At 35.1% G+C, this 14,325-nt stretch overlaps 1 protein-coding gene across 2 annotated transcripts in view; it reads left to right on the forward strand.

Moving 5' to 3' along the window:
- Positions 1–4,207: 4,207 nt before the first annotated feature.
- drd2.L (dopamine receptor D2 L homeolog) overlaps positions 4,208–14,325 on the forward strand; it is a 173,216-nt gene continuing 163,098 nt past the window's right edge. The window contains exon 1 of one of the 2 annotated variants that reach the window (XM_041568349.1): positions 4,208–5,135. The gene's annotated coding sequence lies outside the window, so the exon portion shown is untranslated. 2 annotated transcript variants of the gene reach the window in all.

Here is a 14,325-nt window from a genome sequence, read left to right on the forward strand (position 1 = left end):
ATAATTAAACATTCTGTACTTTGTGAAATAATCAAGTTACTCTTAACATCTATCTCTCTTAATTCTACTTTCATGCTGGAGTCAAGGGCAGATTTTGATTGATACATCTTTTAGGAGGGCTCCCTTCACCTAGAAAATGCATTAGAGCTCACTCACATAACCAACTCCAAAATAAAATCTAACAAAATACCTAATTTTGACAGTTATTTTGAGTGAACTCTAATACATCTTCTAGGCAAAGGGAGCACCCCCATCCCCAAAAGATGTATTAGATCTGCCAATCAAAATCTGACTCAGATTCCTGCATGAAAAGAGAATGAAGAGAGACAGATTGCTGAGAGGGGACTAATGAAGAGTAATTCGATTATTTTAGAATTAGTACAGCCATTTGAATTATTATTATTATGATTATTATTTAGAAAGTTTCTTATTTCAGTGAGATATAGAATAGAATATAGAATTATTTGCTTTAAATAGAGTCTATGGAAGATGGCTTTTCTCATCATTTGGAGCTATTTGGATAATGGGTTTCTGGATAAGGTATCCCGTAATGTAATTACATTTTGGGATGTGTAGCCGTGTGTAAAAACAGATTTAAAATGTAAAATATCACATAGAACCAGGAGTTGGAAAAAAAATCTATTTAGAAATAGGGATGTAGCGAACAGTTCGCCTGCGAACTTGTTCGCGCGAACTTCGACCGTTCGCGTCCGCCTAATGTTCGCGAACGTTTGGGAACGTTCGCAATTTGAGTTCGCGACCATTCGACCGCTAAAATCGAAAGATTTCCATTCGTTCGAACGATTTCCATTCGTTCGAACGATTAAAATCCCTCGACCGTTCGATTCGAATGAAAATCCTTCGATCGAACGATGAAAATCCTTCAAACGTTCGAATCGAACGAAAAATCCTTCGAACGTTCGAATCGAACGATTTTGCGGGTGTTCGAAGCTCGCGAACGGTTCGCGAACCGTTCGCATTTTTTGCCGGTGTTCGCGAACGGCGTTCGCGAACACCAAAACGGCGGTTCGCTACATCCCTATTTAGAAAACAATGGTGTTCTTTCTGCTTTTAAACATTATGGTATTTCTTTAATTAGTCCACTTGACTTCAATGGGCTATGCCGAATAATAGTATTATTAGCATACAAACAGCATGGGAATATATTATGCACAATACTTTGTTTAATCATTAAAATATATTAGATTTTCTGCGCACTGAAAATAGCAAATAGTCAGCGTTTCCATGACCCTGACTGTAAGCCAGATGTTTGTGTATTATAAAAGCTATACAAATTCTTAGTTGACTGATACTGGATGTTTGTTTGGATTACACAGACTCAATAGAGAATGCATGGCATTTTGCCTAAGAGCATTGTGTATATATACTAGTTGCTCTGAAGGCTAAGCAATGTCATTGGAATACTAAAAACTGCTACATACCTTTGCCTACTGTTGATGCTGGTGAATTTGCACTGTTAGGGCAAGGTCACACGTGCCATTTTTATGTGGCGTTTTTAAAAACGTACAGCAGAGCGTAAATATGCACAAAATGAGGCCCTATTGAAAATAATGGAATATGTACTATAACAATTCCCATGGGGCATTTGTGAGTCAACATTCACTAGAAGACGCCAGTATTTGTGTTTTTTAGCAGAAACGCCAATATGCCAAGGAAACACCATATTATTGAACTCAATGGGATCCACAGGTTTGGAAATACACTTTGCTGAAATACCTAAAAACCTAAAAATGCCACGTGTGACCTTGCCCTCATAATTTGATTTTTATTTCCATCATTTATTTAGGATAGTGACAACAATCTACATTCTTGACAACACATTTGTGTACACTCTGGGGTTGGTTTTTATGAAAGGTTACCTGTAAAGGTTGCCTGTATGTCTTTCAGAGTTCAAGGAAATCCATTAGACACAGCTAACTACTCTCATACAGGGCCTGGATGGAACACAACCTGAGACTCCAGTGAAGCACAGCTCTTTAATACATTGTATCACATTAACAGGACATCTTTGGCATAATTTAAAGTAACACTTTCGTTAAAGAGTTTTATTTTTAGGAAGACCATTCAAAATGCATTGACCTGCTTCGGTCTACATTACATATGCATGTAAAATGCATTCAGTGCACATCTAAGCACAACATAACAAAGGGCCTATACTTAGAATGAGGAACAGAGGTCAGGGACATTGCAGACGCAGACAAATTTGATCGGCATTACATGAATCTGGACACAACATCCAGATGTAGGTGCAGAATGTTTTTTGCATCCCCAATATGCCTTAATAGAGTTTAGATTTAGTTGTGGATTTCTTGATTAATTCATTTTAGAGTGTTGTGTTGGTCTCTAATGAATTACAGATTAAATTCTACATTGCTTTGGAACACAAATGATGAACACATGATAAGCATGATGATGCCACAGCAATTCAGATACAGGTATGGGACCTGTTATCCAAAATGCTTGGGACCTGGGGTTTTCCGGATAATGGATCTTTCTTACCTTAAGTCCACTAGAAAATCATGTAAATCATGTAAATAAACCCACTAGGTTGGTTTTCCTTCCAATAAGGATTAGTCATATCTTAGCTTGGATCAAGTACAAATTACTGTTTTATTATTACAAAAGAATATCATTTTAAAAAATTTGGACTATTTGTATAAAATGTATTCTATAATGGATGGCCTTTCTGTAATGTGGAGCTTTCTGGATAGCAGGGTTTGGGATAACAGATCCCATACCAGTAGAAGGCTAGGCAGCTGGGAGGTTGGCAGCAAGAAAAACATAAGTGGCACCTCTTTTTTTTCACTCTGTGTGTTAAGGAAACACTGTTGTATATCATGGAAGGAGCTTCTGGCTTCCAAACCACCTGTTATATAGATTTGTCACATGAAAATCAAGAGTGTAAACCATGGGTTCTCACTTTCTTCAAGCCCTCACATATTAATCAGTCAGCAATAAGGAGAAGCATCCTCTAATGCCCTAGACATGAGCCCACCCTAAAACAAATGTGGCATGCCCCTCAAATCAATCACGCCTCAAAATTTTAAAAAATGCCAGCTTTTTTTTTTTTTGTATGACTTTTCATCATAAAGGATTGATGTTACTGACATAAGATTGAGGAGGATTTAGCTTCATCTTATCAGTTTGCCAGGTCTAAGCTGGCGAAGGAGACTCTGGCGAAATGCGAAATAGTTAATATTCTGTACAATTTGCACTTTCATGAATTTGCAGTGTAACAATAGTTTGCCTGAGCGAAAATGTGCCTGGCGAAAGGGCGCAAAACTATGCTGGTGATTGTTTTTTTTCTCTAGTGAATTGTCCTCTACGCCTCTTAGTAAATTGGTGATGTCCCTGTGGATGTGATTTCTGACGAATTTTCGCTAACGACGGCCACTTCGCCCTTTAGTAAATCTGCCCCTATTGGTAATTAACTGCAACTCCATACCTGGTGAAAAATAACCGCTTGCAATTAATCTTTGGAATAAATGATGAAGAAAAATATATGTTTAAAATGTATAACTACATTATTAATGCTGTTATAGTGTTATTTTATCACAGTTACACTTTTGCTGCTCTTAATGGCAACACATGGTTCAAATTCTGCTGCAAATAAAGTGTACACAATGACACATTGCTGTGAAAAAGTCAGTGATTCACTTGACTATAACAGAGTGGTGCTGTTTCTGCCTTGATTTTGACCAGTTGTATCTGTTTAGCCTCGAGTAATCCAATCTGTTCCTATTATTGTGTATATAATTGGACATCCTCCTAACTGCATTTAACTACAGGGCTTTATTGTACAGATAATCAAAGGAGAAAGGGTTTGAAGCAATATTTGGTACTGTGCTGGTGTTATAAACAGTGGCATGATGAAGAAGCAGCAGCAGCAGCAAGAGGGTAAGTTCAATGAAATAACATTTTGTTTATATCATAATAGAATAATTTTATAAATTTGCAGTGCACTAAGCCAAATGAAATATTATATAAATGACTAATTGATACAGAGGTAGACAAATGCCTGTTGAGTTTATACAATAATAATAATAATAATAATAAAAGAATCTGTGCAGGAGAGGTATATAAAGCAATACATGAAAGGGAGACTGCTTGAACAGAGAGGGGGAGAAGAAGCCAGGAGGGGGAGTGCTGATGACAAGGGAAACAGAAGCACAGAATCAGTGTATAAAATCATGAGTACAATGCACTCAAACATTATGCTTACAGTAGAAAGGGCAGAACACAATTAAGAAATGGTAAGTGCAAGGCTTAGTTATTAATCACTGCCAAGGGTGGCATACATGCCAGAAGAATAAAACTAAGTGAAAGAGGAAAATCAACATTACACAAAGACTAACAGGAGTAACTAGCAAAGACCAGGAGTGAGCCGGGAAGATAGATGGAGAGCCTACTGAAGCTAGACTCCACCTCTGCTGCACCTGAGGGCTTAAGGGAGCTGTCCATCCCTCAGTGCTGGATGTTCATTCTGCGAGTAGCACTCAAGAGCTCCTGCCTGATTCTGTAAAATCATATAATCCCCAAATCTCCAGAGCAGAGCAACTTCCTAACGTCTGAATTTTATGAAGACTATAACCAAGAAAAACCAGACTGAAAAGGATCTGTGCTGCATGAAAATAGTAACTGGAATTCAGCGCAAGAGTACCACAGCTAACCCAGATCCAAATAGAGCCGCTGCTTTTCAAGATTCAGAAACTTTGATGAGGTTGGCTGAACTGACATCGATAAATCAGCCACAGGGAAAGAAAACTGACGTTGGATTGTCAGGTATTTATTTTTAGTCAGAACGCAGAGGAAATTGCATTGCTGACACGGCATAGTGTTAAATATCCTACAGAGATTACTGATCAGCTAATTGGAATGTGCACTTTTTAATCTGTGGGATACTGGTTATACCCAAATTTAAGCTTAACAAAAGTCATTTAAGTGAGAAACCTAAATTGAAGGTTTATAATTGCAAGTTTGTGCTCACGTTTGCATACAAGGACCATGGAAACTCTCTAAAGCAAACCCTGAACTTAAAGACCAGCAGTTGTGGATCTACCGGTGGCTTCACTGTAAAGCAATACTGTATATCTGATGGGTCTTATGGCTTGAAGGTAAGAAAACCTACTGCTGATCAGCTGGCATTTCTTTCCATGATATTAAACAGTTGCTACTTACATGCGCATGCTAAATTGCAAAATGAAAAGTCAAGTCACAGCATGCTATAAATGTATGCCATTAAGCAATACGTTACCCTAATGGTCACAAATGAAAAGCATGAACTATGAATCTGTAATGTTGCTCCTTCTAATATAATGCCTTGATATCCCTAGAACCCATTACTTTTAGTCGTGGAAAGGGTCAAAGTGTATTAAACAGGGTTAATTCCCCTTAAAATAAATAAACATAAAGCATTTTAACAGTATGTGACTCATTGTCATTTAGGGAGGAAAACACTTCTCACTGAATAGTTTACCACTGGGTCATATATTATCACATCCAGATACACACAAATCACACTCTCGGACAGTTTTTATCACTCTTTCTCTCTCTCTTTCCCATATGTCTGTCTCTTTCTCGTATGTTTCTGTCTGCTTTTTATTTCATATATCAAATACGACAAGAGATCAGAGTGCAAGTATGATTCTATATATATATATATTTATTTATATATTAAATATATACTCACACCTTAAGTAGATTGCATCGGTGTGTTGTTACTTCACTTACATTAATAATGACACATGTATAGACAGGCTCATAATTACATGTGTCTGTATTCGATTGCTCTGCAAAGAGAAATGTTAATAAGAAAAGGAGGTAAACTGACAGTGAGGAAGTGTGTTAATTTAAAAACAACGGTTCCTATAGCAATAAGGACTGTGGCTCTTTTATGTTGGTGGGAGATACAAAGAATACAAATGGCTTTTGTCTCATATAACAACCTTTAAATGAATGTCTAATTAATAGGGCAAAGTGTGTTTTCTGCACTGATAATTAAGCACTGATTAATGTGGGTTAAATAACCGATACAGTATATACATTTTAAAATGCAAGTATTAGCTCACTGTGGATGACTGATTATAATTCTTTTTCCTGATTTTTAAAAACATCATGTTTATAAATTCACATTTTGCTGAATCAGCATGGCATTTCCTTATTTAATTTTACTAATTAAACATTTAGTTTAATTTTGTGCTCTATAGGTTTGTTTTAAAAAAAAATGCCATTAGGGCAGATTTATGATGCCAGGTTATTTATTAAATCATGAACTGTAACAACAATTAACAGTAATAGACATATAACAACAGCATTGCGTTCATTTTGATGCATTTAATAATTAATTTCCTGGATCTTTTAAAACCCAACACTGCCCTCAAGCACTAACACCCCAGAGAATAAAGTTAAACTGCTTTGACCAGTAGTGAACGTTAAGACAAATTGATACACTTATTAGAGCAGTAAGTGGTTTGATAAATGCAAGAATTCAATAAACACATTTTCTAACTGTCAGACACATTTTCATTACTGTCAGGAAAGTGTTAACAGCTTGGGCATAATGTCAAAATGCTGAGAATCCTTTTAGATTCACCAGTTCAATATATATATATATAATATATCTGCCCCATAGCTTTAACACACAAAACAACATCCATGTCAAGTTATTCCTTTGTATGAAAAATAAGTCGAATTTACAATATTTTGATGATGTGGGCATGCAGCTATCAGAGAAAAGGGTTAATGTAATATCAGGCACATAGAATGCTAACCCTTTGCAACTAGCTGCTTTCAAACAACAGTTGGCTGACTGGTTGCTGTGGGATACTAGGACAACAGACGCAGTCAAATCACAAGTGTACTTTTGAGTGGTGGTCTTTATATCAACCCACCATGTTTGTCACCCACATTGTGAAAATCAGACACAGTGAAAGGCAGACACAGGTGTTTGAATTGTCACTGGTTTCTGCTGGACGTCACAGAGATCAAACAGCTCATGAGCCATAGGACTAATTATACTGATGCTCAAGATGTGGTGCAGTTCAACATTGAGCATATGGTTCATATGGTATCATGTTAAATCAGGTTATATTGAGTTTGCTTTGTCCAGTGTACCCCCAGAAGCATTCACTTTAACTGCAGATGATCAAAGAAATGAAATTGTTTCTGAGTTAATTTATCTTTCTCCAGAGACTTTCATAATTCTATTAGAAGAAAAAGGGTGTTCTTAATACCTAAAGAAGATTTTTTATAATGCTTTCTTGTCTTACTACCGTCCTTCATTGAAATAGTCGTCATTTTCGTCATTAACGTAAAAATACAAACAGTCACACACACACAAACACACAAAAGCAATGTTTTAAGTGTGAAAAGAGAAAATCACATATATATATATATATATATATATATATACAATATATATATATGTATACAAAACCAATGTACTGGTATAGCTACCAATCAATTTAAACATGTCAAGAAACTGCAAACCCAACAGATATTCATTTTGTGTTATTCAAGAAGCTTTGTTGGTTAATACTTTACTAAACTGGGATTGGAAAAGGCTATGGGCTATCAGAAACAAACTTTTATGTTTTAGTAAGATAATGGTTATTGTTGGTACCCTACATTCTTCTTCAGCTTCTCATTGTTGATGAAATGACACATGTACCAAATTAACAGTAAAGACAATAATATCTGCGAAGTTGCAGAAAGGTGTTTCCAATTTTATTGCAATGTTCTGAATGGAATTGGATCAAATGTATGGAAACCATAGCATGTCCTTCCTTAAGTTTTCTGTGTCTACAAAGAGAAAAAAGTCCTCATAGTTCTATTTGCTATGAACTCCACCATTTCAAAACAGTACATGAATGTTATAAAAAAAAGTGATACCTTCTTTCATTAATAAATTTTATGAAACCTCTGGTTGAGTTATTTTAGGAGGAAACTCCAATTTTTAGAGGAAAAAAAACCTTAAATTTTTAGAGATTAATTATACCCCAAAGTTGCAGAAATCCATCCATCTAAAACCTGTCAAGGTTATGTAGAAGTCAATGGCACATGTCCCTGAAGCTGTTTCTTGACATCATGATCTGTGCTGGATAATCTGAAAAAGTTGGGGTTTTCAGCCAACAACTTGAAAAAAATCTAGGGATTCAGGCATCAATTCGTACAATTCAAAATGTCGGACGATTTTGTAGCAACTTTTTCCACCAACTTTTTTGTGGATGGGAGTATGGTCGACTTTCATTTAACAAAAAAAATGAGATACATTTGAGTTTTAGTAAATACCCACTTAGTGTGCATTATTCAAAGGCTTATTGGCATTGCTTGAAAGTATATGAAAAGAAAATGCATTTTACTGTTTTGTTATTCTGTCATCGCTAAAAAATAAAAAAAATATTTATAGGTATTGGTTAGTGGTAGGGCTCAATGTTTGCAGAATCATTATAAATGTTTCATGAAGTGATTGTGCAAAATGTACTGTATATAACTTCTCAAAAAATTGTAGTTTTAGAGATATCATATATGACATGGTACAGTATATACAGTACCATATTTTTCACATGAACCTAGTTTTGTAATTTGGATTTTATCATTATTGTGGAAAAAACAGTTATACTCTTGACCAGGGATCCACAACCTTTTTTTACCCATGTGCCACATTCAAATTTAAAAAAGTTAGAGAAGAAAACAAGCATGCAAAAGGTTCCTAAGGGTGCCATTTATGGGCTGTGAATGACTATTGGTATTCCCTATGTGCAAGGAAATGCTGGTTGTCAGACATCTTGCTGTTATCTTACAAACATTATTGTGTAATTTTAGCCGTAATTATATTTCCCAGTAATCAGCCATGGGGTGGAAGGACGTTAACCTGCATAATGCTTCCAGCTCCTAATGCAGGAACAAAGTTCATGGAGACAGATTTACGATTATCAGGTTGGATTTTCATTGGAAAATTATTTACACTTGAATGCAGTTGCTGGATTTGGAGAGCTGGATGAAAGTTCTATTACGCAATATTGCTTTAAGAATAGAGAGAGTTTTGTAGTTCAACAGTATATAAGTAAAGTATGGATGAGCAACAGATACCCTTTAAGTCTCTTTAATCACAACTCAAGATTATCAAGTTTCTTCTCTGACTCTAGAAAAGTTAATTTTAACTATTATTTATTTGTGCTAAGAAATAATTAGTAAATAATAACCCTGCTTACAGTTCACATACGTTCGAAGAAAATAGTTCACCATATCAGAATTTTACTCCAGTACAAAGAAATAACTAAGCAAACATTTCTCTTTATGAACCTTATAATAGCAGAATACAGTACAGTCATGAGAAATTAATAGCAATATTGGAAGATTCACTAATTCAATTTATGGGGAAATTGAATATGCATCTCTTTTTATTGTGGAAAAGCAAAAACATCTTCAGTGTAGTCTATAAGAGTGACATAAATTATTTACTAGACTCTGTGGGACTTAGGAGTTGTCTAGTAGATATGAGTTGGAGAAGGCTGTGAGAGACATAAACATTATTAAATTATTGGTGAACCAAAAAAGGGGATTCCAATGAGTATTTTTCAATCAGAAAAGAGACTTGCTACAGAGGGGAGCAGATTTAATATGGATTAGAGTGGGCACGGCTGATGAAGCACAAAGATAGGCTGTATTTTTTAAAGATATGATGAACAGGGGGGACGTTTTGTTAAATCATATAAATGGTAGAGTCATGACTTAGACTTTGCTTTTTTTAAATTAGTTTTTATTTATTTATTCCATTTCTCTGTAGACTGGATTTGTTTAAGCTCCAGTAGATTAAAAACAATTGAGGGTTAACTTTCTAAATATAATGAATATAATGAGGCAGTTCTCAAGATTTGCTGGAGATTGGATTTATAATAGGAATACTTTCCTAGACATTGATCTTTACTTGAATGGAACATCTAATTCAAAGCAACTTTTTCACCTCCCATCTAGTAAATTGACTACTACACCAAAAGATATTACTCTATAATAAATAGTATTAAAGCATGGGGATAACCCCAATGTGCTCTACTGGAAACAGTAACAGTGGTCTAAGGCAGTGGGAAAAGGGGAGTTCAACCTAAATATGTTATTTCAAAGACTCACTATAATGTCATTTTCTTATTCATGCATTATGCTTTTATTGGATAGACTATATATTTTGCCAGAAAAATGCAAAATCAGATAGCTAACCAGGATGCAGATGACCCATTAAATCATATCTGGAAAATAAACTATACTACAGTCTCTAAAGCACTAGTCTCTAATGCACTAGGACATATTTACACACACAATCAAAATAGACCTTTAGGGAAATGGACTGAACATTAGTGATGGATGAATAAATTTGCCAGACGCAAATTCACAGCGAATTGGCACATTTTGCCGCCGGCAAATACATTTGCAAAACTGTTGAGAAAATTACCCGGCAAAAAAATGTTGACGCCCATTGACTTCAATGCGTTTGACAAACTTTTCGCTGTTTCGCAAATTTAACAGAAACTTCTTGCATTTTTCAGCGAAGCAAAACAGGACAAATTCGCCCATCACTACTGAACAAGTCATTGCCCTGCAAATTCTGCATAAATCGAATGCCTAAATACTGGGAACCAAACAGATTTTTACTAAGGGGCAGATGTATCAATGGTCGAATTTCGAGGGGTTAAATCCCTCGAAAATCGACTGGGGAATAGAATCGAATAGGCAATTCGGGCGAATTTACGCGCTGGCGAATAGTCGAATTGGCGAATATTCGCCAGGCGAAAAGGCGCCCGATCGAATATTCGCTCGAAGGATTTTCGTTCGATCGAATGCCCTTTTATTCGATCAAAAACTTGGAAAACAAGTCTATGGGACTTTCCCATAGGCTTTTAAAGCAATTCGGTAGGTTTTAGGTGCCGAAGTAGGCAGTCGAAGTATTTTTAAAAGAGACAGTACTTCGATTATCGAATGGGCGAATATTCGCAGCGTTTTTGCGCTCGATCCAGTACTTCGACTATCGAATGGCAAATAGTCGCAGCGTTTTTGCGCTCGATCTATTCGAATCATTCTACTCAGGCGAATTTACGCCAATACGATAGTCGAAGAGCACAAAAAAAACACTCGAAATTCGAAGTTTTTTAATTCGAATCCTTCACTCGAGCTTGATGAATCGGCCCCTTAATGTATAAAGAAGCGACAGACATTAGCTAAAAGGCCTATTTATCAAAATTTCAATATGTGAATTTTTTTTAAATGTAAACAAACTCGAAATTTTCAAACTATTAAAAAATGTCAATCTAAAAAATGCAATCAAATAAAACTGTGAAAAAACCTTCAATGCATTGAATTCCTATTCTACTCATCATTTTCTATGGGTCTACCAACTCTCAAAATAATTGAAAAACTCAAAAAACATACATATATATGTAAATAAAAATAGACAAATTGAAACCACTTAAACTTGTGGCGTGAAATTGTGTAATTCATTTGAATTCAGATAGCTTTAAAGACTAAACCTAACATGTACATAATTAGGCGTGATATAGAGCAATACACACATAATTGCATTTATAAATGTAACAAGTATTACTCTGCATATGCAATGGAAATTACAATGTTTATTAAATACATTGTAAGTGAAATGTCCATACAAAACATCACAAGCAGTGTTAAACCAAATCAACAACTTTATGCTGATGACATCAATGAGGTGTTATACAAAGAAATGGAAATATGATTTTTAGCTCTTATAAATGTGTACTACATCTCTATATTTCTATCTCTCTGTATTTTATTAATAGGTTAATAGCAGCTAATGGCTTCAATCCATACAGTTTATGAATATGGCAGTTATCTAGGGTATTCTTATATGATGTCAACAACATATTCTAAAGTGCAAATAATAAGCTTTCAAAATAGCACATTTCAATAAAGCTGGCCTTTTGTGATTATTACCCACAACGTGCAATATAATCCTTGATGAATCGATATGCTTTAACATTTGAACTTTTTTCTCATGACCAAAACCATTGGTAAAAAATGCCCACTAAGATTTTTTTAACCAACGTACCATATACACATACATGGTACAATGATATATTAACTTAATAAAATACTTATTATATTACCCACATCAATCACATTTATTCTATGTGAAGTTTTACTAATACAATTAGGGGCAGATTTACTAAGCTCGAGTGAAGGATTTGAATGAAAAAAAATTCGAATTTCAAAGTATTTTTTGGGTACTTCGACCATCGAATGGGTCAAATTCGATCAAATTCGATCGAATTGAATGATTCAAACTATTCGAAGTAAAAATCGTTTTAGTCGAAGTACTGTCTCTTTAAAAAATACTTCGACTACGTACTTCGCCACTTTAAACCTACCGAGGTTCAATGTTAGCCTATGGGGACCTTCCCCAGCACTTTTTTAAAAAATTTTTGATTGAATAAATATCCTTCGATCAATCACTTAAAATCGTTCAAATCATTCGATTCAAAGGATTTAATCGTTCGATCAAACGATTTTTACTTCGATCGTTCGATCGAAGCATTTGCGCTAAATCCTTCGAATTCGATTTCAAAGGATTTTACTTCGAGGGTCGAATTTCAGGGTTTATTAACCCTCGAAATTTGACCCTTGATAAATGTGCCCCTAAATGATCAACTTGATTTATTTATTTTTGGGAGTCATAGTTTTGAAGTAAACAACCTTTGATCATAAATTTCAACTCCACGCAATCCATCTTGGTTTAGTGACAGTGACATTTAAGAGCTCCAAATTTATCTCAATATTTTCTGCTACAAACTCCGATCAAATCTGCTCTGGTTTACAGTTACAGTTTCCAGAAAATTTGCTTTGCGGGAAAAAAAAACAGATTTTAATTGTGAAATTGTGTTTGCCTTTACTATAACTTTTTTGTTATTTTACCAGACCGTCAGTTATAGACACACTCTCAATCATAGCATACTACTCACATTGCAATATTACTGCCCTTCTTTTATTTAGGATTACAACACAGTTATAGCTAGTTAGTTGAATTTAGGAAGTTTGCCACCTTTTCAGTTCTGACACAAACATTTAGGTTTTTCTTGGGATGTTTCGATCAAAATTGTCTTTTTTGTCTTGAGAAACCTGAACAATAATCTGGCCATTAGCCACCTCTACTCTTGCACTTCCTCCCCACAAGGCACAAACATGCCCCCAAATGTTATGACCTCACCCCCAATGTCATCATCCCACCCTCTTGTTCTGTTTTTGACAAGGTCACTGGTGGAAATCCCAGCAATAAAACTGCCTTCTAAAGTAAAAGCAGAGCATTCTAAATTGAGATTAAAAAAAGAATGCATCAAATATCAAAAAATAATATAATGGTAGATAAGATAATACATAAAGAGCATTTGTTAAAGTGGTTTGTATACCTTTTGCTAGGTAGGAAACATTTTCCTTTATCCCTGTGAATATTACATATAGCCATTTTGGTGTATATACCATTTCCGCATTACACTAGAGTATGAGAATTACATAATTTAACAAAAGGTTTGGAACTTATAGCAGCCAAAGCTACTAAGCAAATAAGAGCAGAGAAATATGGAAGCTATTGGCTCACAACATTATAATCATGCCTGCATTAATATTCCTTTATAGATCTGTATGTTTAGGATAGCTGATAATATATTATTTAAATAAGAAGACATTACAGTCTAGAGGGTCTAAAGCCAGAGTTTGAATAATGTGCAAGTATGTTTTTTTCATTATGTACCACACCATACTCCATTCAAATGCCAGCAGGTGGCATCTAAGTTCTGTTAAAAGAGAATCCCTGCTACACAGAATACTTTTAAATGCAGATGCTACATTTTAGTTTTTTTCTTCCCTGGGCAAAACTGATATTACATCCATTTCTGTAAATTATAGTAAATAAATGAGCAGATACAATCCGAATTAAATATGTTTTCTGGAAATCTGATTTGAGTGACCAAACAAATTTTAAAACTAGGGGGGGGGGGGGCGGTTTATTAACGCTCAAGTCTTTAGGCTCAAGCATTTGGCTACTAAAACCACATGCCAGTTCCTAAACTTTTGCATAGTTTCTGCATTTGAATACCCTGGGTTCCTGCCAATCCTTTTTTTTGGCCAACAAAAATTAAAATCTTGCCAGGTTTTAGTTGCCAAGTGTTTTTTTTTTATTGAAAACCCACTCAGGAAAAATACCAGGTATAATTAGGAATCAAGTAGCGATTAATTTTTCACCAGGCATGGATTCATGGTTAAATTCTGCATTTCGACATAGGGATT

The sequence above is a fragment of the Xenopus laevis genome, chromosome 7L (genome assembly GCF_017654675.1).
Source record: "Xenopus laevis strain J_2021 chromosome 7L, Xenopus_laevis_v10.1, whole genome shotgun sequence".
Taxonomy (NCBI): domain Eukaryota; kingdom Metazoa; phylum Chordata; class Amphibia; order Anura; family Pipidae; genus Xenopus; species Xenopus laevis.